The 22007-nt window shown below is 39.3% G+C and overlaps 1 pseudogene; it reads left to right on the top strand.

Annotated features, from left to right (window-relative positions):
- LOC126188453 (uncharacterized) overlaps nt 1-22007 on the top strand; it is a 189065-nt pseudogene that overhangs the window by 75117 nt on the left and 91941 nt on the right.

Below are 22007 nucleotides of genomic sequence, written 5' to 3'. Positions count from 1 at the left end.
GATTGTTAGCAGAAGTTATTTCTTCGTCAATACCTGAGGATTTCATCCTCCAACTCCTTCCTATTATTAATCTGCGTCCTATTAGCGGCACGCGTACTTTGCGCGGCGCTATTTATTCTCCCCTCTTCAAATTTGGGCCACGTCACTTTATTGACGTCCCTATCATTTCCTTTTCTATTAACTAATTTCGTCGCCTCATACTCCTTCTTAAAATCCTCCCACTCACATTGCTTTAGGCCCTTGTACAGATCGTCGATCTGCACACGCCAATCAGTTACTTCTGCTAATTCATTACCGCCCTTTACCTCATTGCAAACACTGCTAACCGCACCTCTCTGTGTACTCACAGTCTCATTTATTGTTTCCTTTGCCACGGAATTATCACTCGTAGAATTTTCATTATCTCTTACGGCTACGTTCGTACCTACTGCCGCCGTATTGTTAGCGGCTTCTCTCTGAACAGATGTTCCGCTAGGCTGGGCCGTTGCCCTCTGATGCTCCATTCGCCTGTTAACCTGGAGTATTCTGTGTGGCAGAGATGACTCATGCTGGCTCACACCTGACGCTTGTCTCGCCACAACACGTTGTGTCGTTTCACGCCTGTCTCTAACATTACGGTCGGTGCGGTATCTTTTCTTAAATCGGGGCCGGTATGTATTGTCCGCTTCCGTTTGGCCCGCAACATTCGAGGAAATTAGTTTCCCGCGTCGTTATTATTTTGCGCGGTATACCCTCGGCCGCGACCTGTATAATTTCCTCTGCCTCTTCCTCTGCCTCTTCCTCTCTGTATTACATTGACGCGAAATCCATCGCCGTCATTTCGTTCGTCATTGTTTCGGTTATTACGGTTGCCAAAATTTTGATAATTGGCACGACTTTCGCGCCAATGATCCTCGTCTTTGACCCTTTCTAGAAATGCTTGGAAGCTACGATGGTTGCTTCCTACATACCTCTTAGAATCTTCTGGAAGCTTTTTATATAGCTCCCAGATAATTTCTGAATCTGATCTTCTACCTCTTAAGTGTGTCAATTTTCGGTACCAATACTCGCAGAAATCTTTCAAAGAATTCCTGCCCCTGTTATCATGCTGTTTGGCCATGATGAACTCGCGCCATAAATGGTCCTGCTTTTGTTCAGACCAATATTCTTCTGTAAATCTTTGCCTAAATTCTTCGAACGTCATTCGTTCGGTATTTAAATTTATTCCCCAGCGCTTAGCGTCACCTGCTAAAGCGCTAATTACTACATTTATCTTTTCCTGATCAGACAAGTACTCAGGAAACACTCTCTCGCAATTTTTGATAAAATCTAACGGATGCCAACCGTTATGTTTCTTGGCTGGATCGAAACGTTCCTCGCCTTCTAATAGCTTCGTAATTGGTGTGCCATTACAGACAACACCAGGCCTATCTTTTATTTTGCTCTCCAGATCGAAAATTCTGCCTTGAATTTCCGTAGTATTTTGTTCACAATTTTGAATACATCCGGTTACTATTTCACCTAAATCTCTTCCAGTGTCCGAAACTACCTTTTTCAATTGTCATATTCCGTGTTGACATTCGTTTACGATCTCAGTTTTAAGACCGAAAACTTTTTCGTCTACCTTAGTTACAACCAGAGGTTCTACTTTCTCTTGGATGTTGAGAATTTCAACATCGAATCTACTGTTAATGTTACCAATTTCCTCCTGCATAGTATCCATATTTTTGTTAATAGTATCAATTTCAAATTTCAGAGTATTTACCAAAGAACTTAAATTTCCCACTTTTTGTTCTACCTGCTCTATTTGTTTACTAATTCTAATTCCTTGATCTTTGACCTGTGCTTTAATTTGATCAACGTGTGTTTTAAGCTGCTCATTCTGTGTTTTGAGCTGCTCGTCAACGTGTGTTTTAAGCTGATTAACCTGATTACCGACTTGTTTTTGAAGTTGCTCATTCTGTCCTGCAATTTGTTTGGTTAATTGTTCAAATAAGTCGTTCATGCTTAAAATTTTTACACTGTTTTGTTCTACGAAATCGGTGTGTTCCGATTCTACTTCATAAGTTTCTTTCGGTTCTTTCTTTATCTGCGGTGAATCAAATATGTCAGTGGATTCGTTCACGTACCCACTATCATCTACAAAGTCACCCTCTTCTTCCTGTTTTGTCCCTTGCTGTGTTCGAGACGATCTCGATATTTCAATCTGTTCATTGACGTGTTCATGGTATTGTATGTACGCCAATTGTCTTCCGCTAACGCCATCTGTTATCTGGCCGCGTAAACTCCTGCTACTGCCAGCCGCATTCTCCATTTATCTTGGCACATCTACCCTGTCTACGTTCCTGTCCATATTAAATGCCAATTACACTACACTATTGTACTTGACTCACACTGCAGTTTATTTTGCTAAATATTATTGCTATTCGTGCCACTGAACATCCACTGTTCGGTATTTACATTAATTTGTAACCGACCACAACTGGATGTCCTGTCACCGGGAAGCCACTTGTAACACTACCGCCCTGTCGGACGTGCGTTAGCTCAATAAAGCCTGTACTGTAATAACTTCACGGGCTTCACCTTGTAAACAAGGATTTAGTACATAAAATGACCGCGTGTACCTAATGGAAGCAAGATCGAACCTACACTCAGTTAGTAACTACAGTGATGCGTCAAGCATATGTAAAGTATAATTACGCGTTCGCATGGACAAAAATTACACACAGTAGATATTACCAATGATTAATAAAACGGTCGCCAGCCTAATTAGGCATTGATTGAGTTCTTCCTTGTACAAGTGTGTGCATGTACAAGCATAACAACACGTAATACTGTTGCGTTATAAGACAAAGTTTGGCATAGGAAAAATCCACTGAACTAAAGTTCTCTCCTTTTGTATTAGTTTGGACGAGTTACTTTTACACAACACCACACAGCAATGATTACTACGAACTGCCTTTTGTATATTGGTCAGACAGACATCAGGCATAGATTACCCTAGAATTAGCAATTTTGAAAACATACATACAATGTCACTAATTAAATTGGAAAAACACTAATACACTTAGGTTAAATATAGAACTTAACTTTGCTGTTCAAATCTGATCAGTACACTTCAAGATGTGAAAGAATGGGCAAGAGAAGGGGGGGCCCTGAAACTGTTATGGTCATTATACTGGGACTAGTAAGTCCTGAAGGTAAATTAACACTCAAAATTATCAATCTGTGGATAACTACTCTTTTCTTTTATGTCTGAATTAATTAGTTATCATTCTTTCTGTCTCAAATTAATTAAATAACATTGCTAGCTCAATTCAAACTTTATCTTTCAATTTAATCAAACTATTGTTCTTTACTAACATTTGCATTAACCCATCTAAATTTAAACGTCTTTATAGCATGGATTGGTCTGCAGATAATTTAATACTAACTGTAAACTTTCAGTTCGGGATACTCGGGTTGCACAATATGTGGTAAGGACCCTGTCTAGGTCAGTGATAAGGATAAGTAACGGCTAAGGCAATTCTGGTAAAAGTCACGTTATTATTGAACAGTTAGAACAGTTTCGACACTGGTCCACACAGATACACTTCTAAAGATGAAATAAAAGTTTGACCTGTGCAAGTCGGCGCGGCGGATGGCGGGCAGCGAGATAGCGGGCAGCACAGCACACATACAAGCGCGGCTAAGGCTCTCACAGTAACGGCACTTTCATTCTTCTTAGCGTCGTAATCTTTCCAATTTTGTGCCTAAGGATATAGCCATGCCAAGTAGTCATCGGAATCGGCCCATCCGAGGCTCAATGGAATCCACTTTTCCTAGATAGCCTCCTCGGTACAGTACATGTTCCTCTGACCGATGCCCAACTCCGACTGTTATACTGAGCCCGTTGTGCTGAACCGCGCCAGTGTGCTTTTTCCCGCGCTCACCTGCTTCCACCTTTTCCCGCTCCCCTACAGGTAGGGTATTCACAACAGGTTTTCTACTACACATATCCTAATGCATTACCTACGTATGGACCAAGTGTATAAATCACAATTTTCACATCTTACAATAGTTTTAACATTAAATACACTTCCCTTTGGTTATCAAATTGCTTGAAATCTAACATAAATAATAACATTCATTTCAAAAGTTGTTTACAGTTTCTTTAACATGACACGAAAAGAAAAAGAAATTCAAAACATTACTTATATTATTTTACATAAATTCAGAAAGAAAAATTTATCTAAATTCATAAAGAAAAAAATTATTATAGGTTATTATTGTTACACATGCCCCTGTTTCCAGAAAATTTTCTTATGTCTAAATTTTATGGGAACACTAAATTTAACAATTATACACTGGTTCTGAATCTTTACGTAAATGTTCAAGAAGATTTACACTACATATTTCCTTCCACTCACTATATATAGGTTTACACTATTTTAACATACCAAGACCAATGTCTCGTTATTTACTTAAGTGCCTTTTGCACAGTCCAACTTCCCATCATAACATTACTAAAATAGCAATTTAATCATTTTTTCTAAATTTCTCAAAGAAATAATTTAAAATTCTGGAATACAAACATTTTACTACAAAACAAATGCATATTTCGTATACACTATAAGATAATTTATCGCTGCTTGCTTTGAATAGCAGCCCATCTCTTAATTTACTAAACAAAACATACACACAAAATTTTCAGAAAATTATCTACACATATTTGCTGCCTATTATGCGGATTTGGGCAGTCCTTTTCACTTCATATTGTCACATCTCCTGGATCACACTTACAATTTTCCATCGAATATTTATCTGCCCTCATTGGTATTTGGCAGTCCTTCATATTCTGGTTCATACACTGCCCATTTTCATTTTTGACAGTTCCATCTTTTATCTGGCTGATAGCATTTATCCTTTCTTTTCAGCCCTTTCCTCCATACATTTTTACAGTTACAGTACAATTGGTAATCTGAAACTCACATAACTACATTAGCACACTTTCAAGGGTATACAGACACTTACAAAGATTAGTTACATTTAGAATAACTTGGGTTCAGCATAAGATACAGCACAATTACTCGTTCCTGGGAACATACAGTTTCAGGTCCACAATATTTCTTACACCTAAAGGTCTTTTGGATTTAGGGTAGATCAGGTAGTAAGCATTATCGTGTGGAATGTTCTGTATTATATATGGTTCATTATAAATATACTTAAATTTTGAAAGTTCATGGTTTAGTTCACTAGATTTTTCGTGGGTTTTTAGAAGAACATAATCTCCAATTTTAAATTTTGAAACTTTTAGATTTTTATTGTGTCTTCTAGATCTAGATTCAGCTTTTTGCTTTGTCCTTTTTATTACCAATTCTTTCTTTTGATTCAATCCCAAACTTGTACAAGGTGGAAACTCTAATTTTTCTTCAATTAAACTTTTACTACTTCTGCCTAACAAAATTTCTTCCGTTGGGAATCCTGTAGTTTCATGATGTAATGTGTTCATGACATTCTCAAAATCCGATATGAATCTGCCCCAGGCTCTAATACAACAAAACAATAATTCACTTTCAAATAACACTGAGCTATAGTAACAATAAAGTCATGCATAATAATAATATTATATACAAATACAGCATCCTGCCCCTGCTCGTCTCTTTATTAACATGGCAGTCTTTTACAGTTCATAAAACAGTCACTTAAGTCTGGTGGCTTCTTAGGCTTCTGGAGTTCAAAGTCTTTGCTTACTTGAACTCTTCGCAAAATAAACACAGAGTCGTCAGGTGGCTCTTTCTTTCTTTGTTCGGTCTCAACATCTGGATTTTGTTTTGATACCTCGACATCGTTAGGTACAATATCGTACTTAACTGCATCCCCTTTGATTTCACTGATTTTCTCATACCCTCTTTCAGTAAAAGTATATTCACTTTCTTTTACACCTAAAAATACATCTTCACTAGAGTCATCACTACTCTCTTCCTCCACATCAGATTCGCTTAAGTACGCTACTTTTGCACAATAGGTAAAGTTAGTATATTCAATTTTGTCTGTATTTGCGTATCTTTCATCATCTGAACTCTCATCGGAATCCGACCATTCGGGATCGCTTTCAGGTTCTAACATAAAAGCTTTTCTGAGACAGGCACTAAGTTCTTCCCCGGTATTGTCGTCAGGCTTAGATTTTAATTCAATCTCCTCTTTTGGCAAAACGGCCTCATTATCAGCTTTATTTACATCTACTTTGACTTCATATTCAGTGTAATCCTCATGGACTTTAATTACTTTCAGGTAATCATCTGCCCCCTTCTCCATGGTGCCTCTCGGTAGCAGCTTGTACTATTGGCGGATTGTTAGCAGAAGTTATTTCTTCGTCAATACCTGAGGATTTCATCCTCCAACTCCTTCCTATTATTAATCTGCGTCCTATTAGCGGCACGCGTACTTTGCGCGGCGCTATTTATTCTCCCCTCTTCAAATTTGGGCCACGTCACTTTATTGACGTCCCTATCATTTCCTTTTCTATTAACTAATTTCGTCGCCTCATACTCCTTCTTAAAATCCTCCCACTCACATTGCTTTAGGCCCTTGTACAGATCGTCGATCTGCACACGCCAATCAGTTACTTCTGCTAATTCATTACCGCCCTTTACCTCATTGCAAACACTGCTAACCGCACCTCTCTGTGTACTCACAGTCTCATTTATTGTTTCCTTTGCCACGGAATTATCACTCGTAGAATTTTCATTATCTCTTACGGCTACGTTCGTACCTACTGCCGCCGTATTGTTAGCGGCTTCTCTCTGAACAGATGTTCCGCTAGGCTGGGCCGTTGCCCTCTGATGCTCCATTCGCCTGTTAACCTGGAGTATTCTGTGTGGCAGAGATGACTCATGCTGGCTCACACCTGACGCTTGTCTCGCCACAACACGTTGTGTCGTTTCACGCCTGTCTCTAACATTACGGTCGGTGCGGTATCTTTTCTTAAATCGGGGCCGGTATGTATTGTCCGCTTCCGTTTGGCCCGCAACATTCGAGGAAATTAGTTTCCCGCGTCGTTATTATTTTGCGCGGTATACCCTCGGCCGCGACCTGTATAATTTCCTCTGCCTCTTCCTCTGCCTCTTCCTCTCTGTATTACATTGACGCGAAATCCATCGCCGTCATTTCGTTCGTCATTGTTTCGGTTATTACGGTTGCCAAAATTTTGATAATTGGCACGACTTTCGCGCCAATGATCCTCGTCTTTGACCCTTTCTAGAAATGCTTGGAAGCTACGATGGTTGCTTCCTACATACCTCTTAGAATCTTCTGGAAGCTTTTTATATAGCTCCCAGATAATTTCTGAATCTGATCTTCTACCTCTTAAGTGTGTCAATTTTCGGTACCAATACTCGCAGAAATCTTTCAAAGAATTCCTGCCCCTGTTATCATGCTGTTTGGCCATGATGAACTCGCGCCATAAATGGTCCTGCTTTTGTTCAGACCAATATTCTTCTGTAAATCTTTGCCTAAATTCTTCGAACGTCATTCGTTCGGTATTTAAATTTATTCCCCAGCGCTTAGCGTCACCTGCTAAAGCGCTAATTACTACATTTATCTTTTCCTGATCAGACAAGTACTCAGGAAACACTCTCTCGCAATTTTTGATAAAATCTAACGGATGCCAACCGTTATGTTTCTTGGCTGGATCGAAACGTTCCTCGCCTTCTAATAGCTTCGTAATTGGTGTGCCATTACAGACAACACCAGGCCTATCTTTTATTTTGCTCTCCAGATCGAAAATTCTGCCTTGAATTTCCGTAGTATTTTGTTCACAATTTTGAATACATCCGGTTACTATTTCACCTAAATCTCTTCCAGTGTCCGAAACTACCTTTTTCAATTGTCATATTCCGTGTTGACATTCGTTTACGATCTCAGTTTTAAGACCGAAAACTTTTTCGTCTACCTTAGTTACAACCAGAGGTTCTACTTTCTCTTGGATGTTGAGAATTTCAACATCGAATCTACTGTTAATGTTACCAATTTCCTCCTGCATAGTATCCATATTTTTGTTAATAGTATCAATTTCAAATTTCAGAGTATTTACCAAAGAACTTAAATTTCCCACTTTTTGTTCTACCTGCTCTATTTGTTTACTAATTCTAATTCCTTGATCTTTGACCTGTGCTTTAATTTGATCAACGTGTGTTTTAAGCTGCTCATTCTGTGTTTTGAGCTGCTCGTCAACGTGTGTTTTAAGCTGATTAACCTGATTACCGACTTGTTTTTGAAGTTGCTCATTCTGTCCTGCAATTTGTTTGGTTAATTGTTCAAATAAGTCGTTCATGCTTAAAATTTTTACACTGTTTTGTTCTACGAAATCGGTGTGTTCCGATTCTACTTCATAAGTTTCTTTCGGTTCTTTCTTTATCTGCGGTGAATCAAATATGTCAGTGGATTCGTTCACGTACCCACTATCATCTACAAAGTCACCCTCTTCTTCCTGTTTTGTCCCTTGCTGTGTTCGAGACGATCTCGATATTTCAATCTGTTCATTGACGTGTTCATGGTATTGTATGTACGCCAATTGTCTTCCGCTAACGCCATCTGTTATCTGGCCGCGTAAACTCCTGCTACTGCCAGCCGCATTCTCCATTTATCTTGGCACATCTACCCTGTCTACGTTCCTGTCCATATTAAATGCCAATTACACTACACTATTGTACTTGACTCACACTGCAGTTTATTTTGCTAAATATTATTGCTATTCGTGCCACTGAACATCCACTGTTCGGTATTTACATTAATTTGTAACCGACCACAACTGGATGTCCTGTCACCGGGAAGCCACTTGTAACACTACCGCCCTGTCGGACGTGCGTTAGCTCAATAAAGCCTGTACTGTAATAACTTCACGGGCTTCACCTTGTAAACAAGGATTTAGTACATAAAATGACCGCGTGTACCTAATGGAAGCAAGATCGAACCTACACTCAGTTAGTAACTACAGTGATGCGTCAAGCATATGTAAAGTATAATTACGCGTTCGCATGGACAAAAATTACACACAGTAGATATTACCAATGATTAATAAAACGGTCGCCAGCCTAATTAGGCATTGATTGAGTTCTTCCTTGTACAAGTGTGTGCATGTACAAGCATAACAACACGTAATACTGTTGCGTTATAAGACAAAGTTTGGCATAGGAAAAATCCACTGAACTAAAGTTCTCTCCTTTTGTATTAGTTTGGACGAGTTACTTTTACACAACACCACACAGCAATGATTACTACGAACTGCCTTTTGTATATTGGTCAGACAGACATCAGGCATAGATTACCCTAGAATTAGCAATTTTGAAAACATACATACAATGTCACTAATTAAATTGGAAAAACACTAATACACTTAGGTTAAATATACAACTTAACTTTGCTGTTCAAATCTGATCAGTACACTTCAAGATGTGAAAGAATGGGCAAGAGAAGGGGGGGCCCTGAAACTGTTATGGTCATTATACTGGGACTAGTAAGTCCTGAAGGTAAATTAACTCTCAAAATTATCAATCTGTGGATAACTACTCTTTTCTTTTATGTCTGAATTAATTAGTTATCATTCTTTCTGTCTCAAATTAATTAAATAACATTGCTAGCTCAATTCAAACTTTATCTTTCAATTTAATCAAACTATTGTTCTTTACTAACATTTGCATTAACCCATCTCAATTTAAACGTCTTTATAGCATGGATTGGTCTGCAGATAATTTAATACTAACTGTAAACTTTCAGTTCGGGATACTCGGGTTGCACAATATGTGGTAAGGACCCTGTCTAGGTCAATGATAAGGATAAGTAACGGCTAAGGCAATTCTGGTAAAAGTCACGTTATTATTGAACAGTTAGAACAGTTTCGACACTGGTCCACACAGATACACTTCTAAAGATGAAATAAAAGTTTGACCTGCGCAAGTCGGCGCGGCGGATGGCGGGCAGCGAGATAGCGGGCAGCACAGCACACATACAAGCACAGCTAAGGCTCTCACAGTAACGGCACTTTCATTCTTCTTAGCGTCGTAATCTTTCCAATTTTGTGCCTAAGGATATAGCCATGCCAAGTAGTCGTCGGAATCGGCCCATCTGAGGCTCAATGGAATCCACTTTTCCTAGATAGCCTCCTCGGTACAATACATGTTCCTCTGACCGATGCCCAACTCCGACTGTTATACTGAGCCCGTTGTGCCGAACCGCGCCAGTGTGCTTTTTCCCGCACTCACCTGCTTCCACCTTTTCCCGCTCCCCTACAGGTAGGGTATTCACCACAGGTTTTCTACTACACATATCCTAATGCATTACCTACGTATGGACCAAGTGTATAAATCACAATTTTCACATCTTACAATAGTTTTAACATTAAATACACTTCCCTTTGGTTATCAAATTGCTTGAAATCTAACATAAATAATAACATTCATTTCAAAAGTTGTTTACAGTTTCTTTAACATGACACGAAAAGAAAAAGAAATTCAAAACATTACTTATATTATTTTACATAAATTCAGAAAGAAAAATTTATCTACATTCATAAAGAAAAAAATTATTATAGGTTATTATTGTTACAAGGTGCGTAAACAAATTAATGTTATGCGTCAGTCTGACCAAGATTATCAGTCAGTAGGTCCCAAGAACATCTACACAAGCGAGAGAGTTAATCCATCTAGCATCCAACAAAATACTGGTGTACATGAATATCGACATACTGACAATTCCCCATATAGTAGTGGCATGCAGGATCGTGTACCAGATTATGCAACACTTCATGTGGAGGAAAAACTTATTAAATATAGACAATTTCCAACTTTCAATCTAGAAAAGAAAACTATTTATCCCATCGTGTTCATAAAATCGTTTAAAGGATTTTTACCCAGGATTTCGACAGAAGGACAGAAAATTAGTTATATAAGTGGACATATGGTAGGAGATGGAGCTATGTGGAGTAGTGAGGCAATAGACACTTATCTTATGTACTTAGATTTTGAGCAGGCTTTTACCGACAAATATTGGTCTCCTATAATACAGGAAAGGATAAGAAAGCAAGTATATAACCCAGAACCATACAATTCAAGACTTGGAACATTCAGGAAATATTTTGAGCAATATCTCAACAAAATAAAATATTTGTCTGAACCAATTTCTTCCAAAGACTTGATTAGAGTATTAAAATCCAGATTTCCGATTGACATACAAACAAAATTGCTGCATGTCAACGACAATAACCTGGAAGAATTCTTGACAGCAGTCGATGCAGTCGATATGCTATTAGAGGATATTAAAGCTAGGTCCTACAATCCACATGAGATCAATGGTTTAAATGAAAGGAACTATAGCAATAGTAATCACAACAACAGCAGGCGACAACAATCAAATAGCGATAATGGGCAACAAGGACAGAGCTACGGATCAAATAGTAATTTTCGTCAGGATAATGGTAACAACCAGGGTTACAAATACCATAACAACAGGAAATAAGGAAGAATATATAATCCTGGATATCGTCAAAATCCCAGAACATCAGTTTGGTACCACTCACAGAATAACAACAATACTCCACACAATCACAACAATAAGAGCAATAATTGGAGAGATCATTTCCCAATAATTACTTATGTTAATTATGAACACAACTTACCTAACAATGGACAGGAATACTAAACTCTACCAACTATAGCCCCAAAAGGCTGATCGGAACTTCTGAATGGGGTCGTGACTATAAAATAAAATTGATTAGATACAACCATGCTGATATCAGGGAAGAATTGCTTGAAGGTGATAAAACGTGTAGCTGTAAGCCACGAAGCATGCCATAAGCGGCTATAGAAGTTAATACTGAGGGTTTTAAATTCACAGCAATATTAGATACAGGGGCAAGTGTAAATACTATCTCCACAGCTCTCCAGCCGTCTCCCACAAGACTCTTCATGCGCGCAAGAAACAGTAATTCTTTTAACGGCACTATCAGAGACAATTTTAGACAAACACATAAAAGAATCTACCACAAGTGACCTAGAACAATAAGTAGATGAAGAAGACAATGATTTTTAATAGCACGTGATCAAAATTCTTTTACTGAACAAGAGGACCATTCCGAGGAAGAATTTCAGGACAGCAATGAAGAGGACCTTCCTGTTTTTGCAATAAAATACTTAATGTATTAGTTAAAATTAAATTTGTTGTGAGTGATAGTAAAGAAAATGTTGATCTCTGCACTGAACGTTAATTCTGCATCCTTCCTTTTCCTGAGTTCAATTTTTATATCCAAGTTTTATGCGAAAATTTACTTTCTACAGAGATACCATCATTTTTCAGAAAGTAAAATTCAATTTTCTAACAGTTAGTTTATGCGTACTCTTGAAAAAGCTTCATAGAAATATACGATTTTTGCGTGATACAAAAATAAAATACTGCTGGCTTCGTTTAGTGCAATAAAATCAACAAGGAGCATTTAAACAACATTAACATATTTGTAACCATAAATGTTATACAACATAAATTAAAATTTCAAACTATATAGAGCTTAAATCTTGGTTTAAAGATGGGGGTCCCAGAGATCACACCTCTTAGTATACGTTACCGAAAGGTCACATAGTGAGTTACGGGTTAATTACACATCTACTTTTCAACAAATGGGCAGAAACCAAGCCATCCGGTAATAATAGAAAAAAATCCAACCGTGACTTTATTAATGCACGCACACACACACAAATCTCAACAAGGAGACAAGAAGTTTTGCCCGCCAATCGCAATTCAGTCTCAAAACAAGGCCAAAGGCGTAGCGGTAGCGAGGGGCCGTCACGCGGGACGGTAAAAATATTTGAATGGATGCACAGGGCTAGCAGACGAGCTTCGATTCATTAGCATGAACCCTTTTCTCCCAGAATTAACAAATTAACTAGCAAGCATCAAAGCCACTCACAACAATAAATGAGGTAACTTAAACCAAAGTCCACAAGCTGTCATATATAAGATGGTAAAAGCACAGTATGTCTTGTGATTCTTCAATTTCTCCAGGCGTATTTTATGACGAAATAAATCTCGGGTGAACAGCCTGGTATGAGTGTGCACAGGACATAATATTTCGGCAATCGACCACGTTGCCATCATCAGGTGCGCTGATGTACTGACCGGCGGTTTTTTTAAGAGGTGGAGCCCCTCCACGCCCACACCGACATGATGGCCAACACAAAAGGTCTACTGCCATCTCTGCATAAGGGTTAGTATTCACTAAAGTGAGGTGTCGCAGGATGTGGGTACTGCGATGTTTGCGCACGTCTGGTTAGGGTTAACCATTAATACGCGCTCATCTGGAGATAGATTGGTCGAAATCGGACGAAGGGTAGCGGTTTGAAGAGCAGAGGAAATAAAGTGTCAAGGCAAGAGCCAAGGGGAAAAAACCTCTGCGATAGTTAGGTCGGGTGGTAAGAGCAGTAGCGGTTGTCTTGCTGCCTGCAATAGGTCGTGCAAGGATAGGCTTTGTTAGTAGTGGGTACCATGCATGTCGATACCTTGACGTTGTGCGTTTGTGCTGCTCGGCGGCTGGCGCTGGGTGCTGGTACAGAGTCCTCGTTCAGCGTCAGCAACCTGCAACAGTTAGGTTTGTTATCGATCTTGTGTCCGATAGGTCATATACCGGAAGCACAGTGTGAGGGAATGTTGGCAGATTGTTTGTGCGTCTGTGGGCGAGCTCGTCGGAGTCCCTGCCGTGGCCCGTTGGTCGGCTCTAATAGCAGCTGGTAGTTGCCAGTCAGTGTTGCTGATATGCAAGGGCTTACCGACGTTTGTCGCTGTTTGCGTATGTTAGTTTACCATAGGTGGCTATGCCCTAGCTAGCAGTGTCTTTGGCCGCTTGTGCTTCCACCTGTGGTTGTGACCGGCGGTGGGCCGGCGCCATGTATATATAGGACAATCCCCCTCCCGCTCCACCCTCAGGCGCTTCCTATGAGTCAGTGCGGTCCGCGCCCCGCGCGCGGTCCAGGTACAGCGTCCGTTCCGCCGGTCAGGACATCAGCGCACCTGATGATGGCAACGTGGCCGATTGCCGAAATATTGTGTCCTATGCACACTCATACCAGCCTGTTCACCCGAGATTTATTTCGTCACAGTACGTCTTAATGACAGAAAAAATACAAATTTACGCTGGTGTATAATATATAGTTGGTAGAAACACGCCCAGGCCTTTTGGACTCGCACTGAACACATGCACGACCGGAGTTTAAGCGAGCAGAGAGATTGAGTCGGTGTTTTTAAATAGCTGTGAAGGCGGGTAAGGCGCATAAGCGGACGGCGATGCACTGGGAAGGACAATAGAGAGGAACCTTTCGAGAACCTCACGCAGTTCCCAGATTGCGTCAACAGAAGTAAGGCACTTAAGTCTTCACGCTTCCCTCTGAACCGAGGCGCCGTAACCACGGGATTCCGCAGTGGGAGCAGCTTCGACCGTCTCGTGTCCTCCGGAGCCGCAGATGAAAGCTTATTCTCGGAACACGTGTCGAGGGCGGGATACAGAAGTCCAGTCGTGCGACAGAGAAATCGCACTGCTCCGTCGCCTGCTTCTCTCCAATTGACTCATCACACATTTGCTTACGTCAAAACGGCGCGCCCTGTGCTGGAGGCAAAGATGGCTTGCGGAAGACGTACCGCGACCTAACGACACTGTACGGCTCACACAGTTTAGGTGAAGATTGGGTTTCATTTCCTGTGCAGATAATCTTATACTCATAGTGCACTCTTACATTTGCGTGTACATCCTTAAACTTTTGCAACTTCATTTAGTTAGTTCGCATAGGTCTATGTATTTTCAGAGAAGTATTTCGGTTATTTATTCTTTCAAAATTCGATTTTTAATTTTATGTAGAATTTTTGTTCTGTTGGTTTTGTGTATTGAAACTGCAAGTCACGCATTGTGACGTCACGCATTATGGTAGTGTTCACGACACTTCACAATACAGGATTTCACATGACAGCTTCTTCACCACGCAGTTTTAGGTTTTCTGGTTATTTTGGTAAACATTTATTCAAATACAATTTGAGACAGTTTTGACGACTTATGTTATCAGATAACGTTTTCGTAATTACACCACTTTCATTGTTCAGAATTACAACACAGACTTATAGGAAGTTAAAGGTAGGAAACCAGTTCAGTCCGAAACAGTTGAAATTCATATTCAGAAGTGTTACGACATGAAATGCTGATCAAACTATTGCAGAAGCAACAGGAATTTCAAAAAACTCAATGATGATAATTTCAAGTTTTGTTGCTGGCTTTTTCATTAGATTATGCCTCATTTTGAAATAAGTTGCAATCACATGCACTCTCGAGAGTCAAGTATGCTTACTGTTAATGAATATATAACGATACTGGGAAATGGGATTTCAGAATTAAAAAACTGAAAATACTGTGAGAATTCTTCAAACACGATAGGATTGTGTGAATGTATTCCTGTTGATATAATGGACAGACTTTCTTCCACTAAACACTTTATAGCTGCTAAATATTTCGACAAGAAATGTTTCTCCAGTTTTAAGAATGAACATTGTTCTCAAATGTTAGTACTGACCGCTGAAGCGTATCCTACTGCTGACAAAGATAACTGAAACTGTACTAAAAGTGCAATGGTCTGATATTCATGAATATTGCAAATTAACTGAGCAGCTGAAATTTATCTTGGAATAAAATCTATACTGTTTTCTTAGTGAAATTACGTAACATAAAAATCCTCTTGACAGTTCCGTAACTACATCAAAGGCAGAACGCTTCTTTTCAGCGCTAAAAGCAACAAAAATTTTCCAAAAAAGCGCGATGAATTCCGAAATACTCAATGCACTTGCACTGCTTTCAACGAAGAAAAATTTACTCAGATGCCATTCACAAATGAAGGCGAAAATCAGTGAGATTTTCGCTAACATTAAAACAGGAAGAAAGGCTTTACCTTTTTTAAATAAATGGAGCAATCTTTAACTGTAACAATGTAGGTTAAATAAGTGAAAAATATTTAACTTTGTTCTCTTAGGACTTTATCAAAATGTGTGTGAAATCTTATGGGACTTAACTGCTAAGGTCATCAGTCTCTAAACGTACACACTACTTAACCTAAATTATCCTAAGCACAAACACACACACCAATCCCCAAGGGAGGACTCGAACCTCCGCCGGGACCAGTCCATGATTGCAGCGCCCCAGACCGCTCGACCAATCCCGCGCGGCTAGGACTTCATCAATTTACAAATAAATTTTCTTCTTATAGGCGTCTGTTTCCTTTCACACGCTTTTAAAACAAAGGCTCAAAATTTTCTGCAGCAGTAAGCCCGCTGATTTCTACGAGTCGCCACTGGTAGTAATTATAAAGCAATTTTTGAATTGTCCTCGTGCGTACTGTGGGAAAAAGTGATAAGTTCTGTATGTTTTATTTTTCGCTCAGTTGGTTTGATGATCTGAGTACGTTGAAATGTTGCTGAAAGAACTATGCGGCTACTCGTTATCTCGCAGTTGAACTTTACTGTGCAGCAGATTTACTCTATAAACAAGACACGTTTGATAGTCGAGTAAGAATATGGATGTAAGATTAACGTCAAAATGTATGCAGTGCGATTAGGCCTTGATGCATCATGTTGTGTTAAATACGTGTATGGTTATTGACAAGTTGTATTATGTGCGATTCGACTTGTGATTCCTAATTTTGCCTGTGTGGTTGTAGTGATGAAGAATGTAGCTGTTACTAACGCACGCACTTCGCGTAGAAAGTTAAAGAAATGTCTGTTTAGAGTTCAGTACCTCAATCGGTAGAAATGGAACACTCGTAGGATCATTTTAGCAATAAATTCGTTTTTCCTAGCCAAGAACTCAAAAGTAAATTAAACCTATTGAAACAAACAATTTTCTGAAGTTCTTCACACAAAAAGCGAAGTCGAGGAATTATTATATCCGAGCCAACAAGATTCACTGTTAGTTTGTATTCGTGAAGATAAGATAGCGTCCCTTATTCTGTCGCTGACGTATACTTCCGAAAATATTTCTGTCACTGAACTAAACTAAAGATAGAAAACTGTCAGAGCCACCTGTCGGTTCTTTGGTGCACTACGAAACTAACAGCGCTATCTGGCCGTTCTTTGGTGTGCTACGCCGTCATTAACCCGAGCTACTAAGCTGTGCAGACTCCTAAAACTTTACATTACTTCGTTTCTTTTTTTCGTGATCAGATTCTGATGAAATAAAACCTTTAAGTTGCCACAAGCTACGCTCAAGTTAGCTGTGAGAACCCTATGAAAATTCCTCTAGTGGTTTTGGAAATTAGAGTATTCAAACAGATATAATCTACGGTTTTAGATGAAACTTTAAACCATGATACCTTTTTTATGATCCAATTTTGATTGAATAAAGCCTACACATCGTCCCAAGCTACGCTCAAGTTACTTCTGAAAACCCCATGAAAATTGGTCTAGTGGTTTTCGAGATTAGCATGTTCGAAGAGACAAAAAGACAGACGCGATTGTCTTACAGTTCTGTTATTATTATAGAAGACAGATTAACTGATGCACTGAATGGATGTACTGCCAAAGAAAGCGATTTCTGGAATGAAAGTTTCTAATGAAGCTGCGACCAGGAGGCTGTATCACACAAAACATTTTGGTCAAAGATTGTCTTGAACAGAAAGGCATCTCTTCCAGGTTCACTTTGCACTATATTGTTTAGTTGTGAATGATTAAGTGGGTATAGTAGCGACGGCAGTTGATGAGTAAATGAACTGCATTACTATAGTCTCAGTATGAACTGAGCTAGATTGTTAGGGAAAAAATTGAAAGGAGAGATTGCTCAAACATGATTATACCTGCAGTCAGAGTCTGAGAGACATGGGTTCTGTAGTAATAACTTTGATTGGTTTTGTAGGTGTTCATTGCTCTATGTTTTCTTTTACTGTGTGTCTTCAATAAAGTTTCAGAAAGTCGTAGGGCAAAGATTGTCACGTGTACTCAGTGGATTATAATTACGAATACTTAGTTGTATGCATATCTATGTTTGTATACGGTGTTGCCACGGTGGGTGAGATTGGTAATGAGGTTATCTAACGGGCGGCGATCTCCTTCAGTTTCTATATTAGTCAATGGTATTAATTTTATTTTCTCTTCTGTGTAAGAGATTGTTGTTTACGAATGTTTCATTATCTGGGGAACCGTTGGTGTGCCAAAGGAGCCAACCTCATCAGGAGCATCCACAAGGGGGAGACGGGGAGGGAGTGTCAGTGGGTGCACCTACCTCTGTTAGGAATTAATTTAGTTTACAAATATGAAGGCTGACCAGGATTTTGGTACTCATAAACAGTTTAGCTGATATTGGAACAGGCAAGAATACCTAAAGCGAAACTAGATATGAGGATGATGATTTGTTATTACCTATAAGACGGAAAATTATCATTTAAGTGACCTGAAAGTGTCGATTAACGGCGTAAAAATTAACATATGTTAAGTGATCCAAAAGTGAACTATAGTAATAAAAATCTTTACATGAGGTTGGAATGAAACTAAAACAAATTATTACGCAATTTAAAGTCGCTACGTTTCCTTTACAAAATCCAGTTCCTTGCAGATGTACGGAAATTGTTGTATAATGATCCTGAGGCATTAGTAAATGACCAGACTTGTTTGTCAAACAGGATCTTTCCTAGCCATGTTTTATCAAACAAGCAAGCAGACGTAGCAACAAAACCTGTCAAATTTGACCGCACTTTGAAACAACTGTCACGCTGCGCTTATCGTGTAGCGAAGTACTTTAACGCTAACAATGCTTAAAAATGCATTTTTGCGCTGACTTTACCTCTAATAAGAAAAAGAAAACAAGTCACTGATCTAGGGAATGGCTGCAATTCAGAGATTAATATGCCATGAATATCTGCAAAGGAAATATTACGCTCGGAACCCGATGATTACAGCCGAATCAACAATCAAACGTTTAACAACTTGTTCGAATTACTTTGCACTCACTTTCGAAAAAGAAGACACAGCTAGGCGAAAATCTATTCTCATCTACTTGTCCTCTAATTAAAGTTCATCAAAATACCACAGTGTTGGAACATTGGCATCATACGTGGGAGAACCGCAAAGTTTCGAGTTTTTTTATTCATTTTATTTTATTGCTCTCCCACTCGTATCTTGTACATAGAAGATTGGCTTTCTTCTTAAATTCTTCTTGATTAGTTTATGGCTGGAGAAGATCCTACACCTCAAACATTTTGGTAAGTGCTAGCGCTATTTTATTTCGAACCTTGACCGTAACGCATGCTGCATTTACAAAATATTGCAACATTTGCTGAAACAACAGGAGCGTACACTTTGAAATTTCCCGTTAGTTTCAAAACGAACCGCTGGCTGGAGTGGCCGAGCGGTTAAAGGCGCTACAGTCTGGAACCGCACGACCGCTATGGTCGCAGGTTCGAATCCTGCCTCGGGCATGGATGTGTGTGATGTCCTTAGGTTAGTTAGGTTTAAGTAGTTCTAAGTTCTAGGGGACTTATGACCACAGCAGTTGAGTCCCATAGTGCTCAGAGCCATTTGAACCATTTTCTTCAAAACGAACCTAAAAAAATCGCCTCACAGTATCCATATTTCACAAATGTACATTAAGTTTTGTGCAATACGGATAAAAAATACCGATATTTGTGTTTCAACACCTATACGTGGCACGAAGTTAACAACAGTAAGTGGCGGGATAATGATGCAAATGGACCGTCTCTTTTTAAGATGTACGAATACATTCTTCAACAACATTGCTGCACTTTTCCTAGAGCCCGTGCATTGCTTGTCTTGTCCACACTAAAAGAGTGAAATGTTGTATCATAAATTGACGTTAAACACGAAAGATACAGAAAATTAAAAACTACTGTAAAAATTATATCACACTGAAGCAATTACAAACAGTATTGTACAAATAATACGAAATATGAAAAATTAAATTCATGTTTCTATAGCTGGAACATACAGGATTTTAGTGCTCATAAACGATGCGTAGCTCATGTGGAAAGAAAGATTATAAGTCAAAAAACTCCAGAAGTTACTGATAAGCTATAATAAAATCAAAAGGAGACGGCGATCGACTGAGTGACGGAACTACAGGATGTGTACGTGGTCACATTAAGGATATCCATGCTGCATTCGTAGGGAACGAAAAAGTCACCCTCCCAGTTCCCCACTCACTATAGTTAAATCTGCGTAATCTGATTCCTGATAGTTGCAGTTGGCTGGGCGCGGTAGATTCGCGGACCTACCTCAACGAATAACGTAACGCTATTTTGTGAACGTCTCTACCGCAACGCCTCGTGGTGCCGCACATTTGTAGACAAATACTATTTGCGTTTGCAACCGTTAGCGCATCGCAGTTGAAAACTTGCAACAGTTCTGCGAGCGGTCAGGGAACTTCTTCCGCCGTCTCGACAATTGGTGCGCACATCCTCCTTCATAAACTAAAATGGCTATCAGTTTCACAACAAAACGCACTCGACAGAAGCTTTCTCTTTCAAAATGCAAGGCTAACAACTATCAGTCGCTAATTTGAAGCAGTACATTGTAGTAGCATTTGTAGACTCAGAGAAAGATTTTCACAGTGTTGACTGGAATACTCTCTTTCAAATTCTGAAGGTGGCAGGGGTCAAATACAGGAAGCGCAAGGCTATTTACAATTTGTACAGAAACCAGATGGCAGTTATAAAAGTCGAGGGGCGAGCAAGGGAAGCAGTGGTTGGGAAAAGAGTGAGACAGCGTTGTAGCCTCTCCCCGATGTTATCCAACCTGTATATTGAGCAAGCAGTAAAGACAATAGAAGAAAAATTTGGAGTAGGAATTAAGATCTATGTCGAAGAAATAAAATCTTTAAGGTTTTCCGATGACATTGTAAGTCTGTCAGAGACAGCAAAGGACCTGGAAGAGCAGTTGAATGGAGTGGACAGTGTCTTGAAAGGAGGATATAAGATGAACATCAACAAAAACAGGATAATGGAACGTAGTCGAACTAAATCAAGTGATGCTGATGGAATTAGATTAGAAAATGAGACACTCAAAGTAGTAAATGAGTTTTGATATTTGTAGAGCGAAATAACTGATGATTGTCTAAGTAGAGAGGACATAAAATATAGACTGGTTACGGCAAGGAAAGCGTTTCTGAAAAAGAAAAATTTGTTAGCATGGAGTGCAGCCACGTATGGGAGTGAAACGTGGATGATAAATAGTTTAGACAAGAAGAGAATCGAAGCTTTCGAAATGTGGTGTACAGAAGAATGCTGAAGATCAGATGGGTAGATCACATAACTAATGAGGAGGTTCTGAATAGAACGGGGGAGAAGAGAACTTTGTGGCACAACTTGAGTAGAAGAAGGGATCGGTTGGTAGGACATGTTCTGAGGCATCAAGCAATCACCAACATAGTATTGGAGAGCAGTGTGGAAGATAAAAATCGTAGAGGGAGACCAAGAGATGAATACACTAAGCAGATTCAGAAGGATGTAGTTTGCAGTAGGTACTGGGAGATGAAGAGGCTTGCACAGTATAGTGTAGGCCGGAGAGTGGAGAGCTGCATCAAACCGGTCTATGGACGGAAGACCACATCAACAACAATATTGTGTTATTTTTTTCGTTCGCAAAAGGCTTTTTTTTTACTGTGCTACCACTGAGCGGTACATTTCAGTACAATTAAAAAGTCATCGTCTCTGGAACTACTGCCACCTTCTGCGATGTAACAGTGGGTAGTGCTCATTGTGTAATTGTCGTACAACTGCATTTTATTGATTTCATATTAACTACTGAAAATAAGCACCATATTTATATATGAACATCTCTCGATGCGCTGTCAACAAACTCAAGACGAACTCTTTGAGTTTGAGGTCGCAAGTTCAATCTTTACTAAGGCTCATTTGAAAGTTTTGTGTTAGCATTTATGATAGGAAAAATATTTGCTGTTAATGACTCACCATGTGCATTAGGACAGTGACAGAAAATGAATGTATGGGAAGTGTAGAGATCAACCT

This window comes from Schistocerca cancellata, chromosome 5, assembly GCF_023864275.1.
Source record: "Schistocerca cancellata isolate TAMUIC-IGC-003103 chromosome 5, iqSchCanc2.1, whole genome shotgun sequence".
Classification (NCBI taxonomy): Eukaryota; Metazoa; Arthropoda; class Insecta; order Orthoptera; family Acrididae; genus Schistocerca; species Schistocerca cancellata.
The sequence above is the reverse complement of the archived record's forward strand: the minus strand, read 5'-3'. Positions and strand labels throughout refer to the sequence as shown.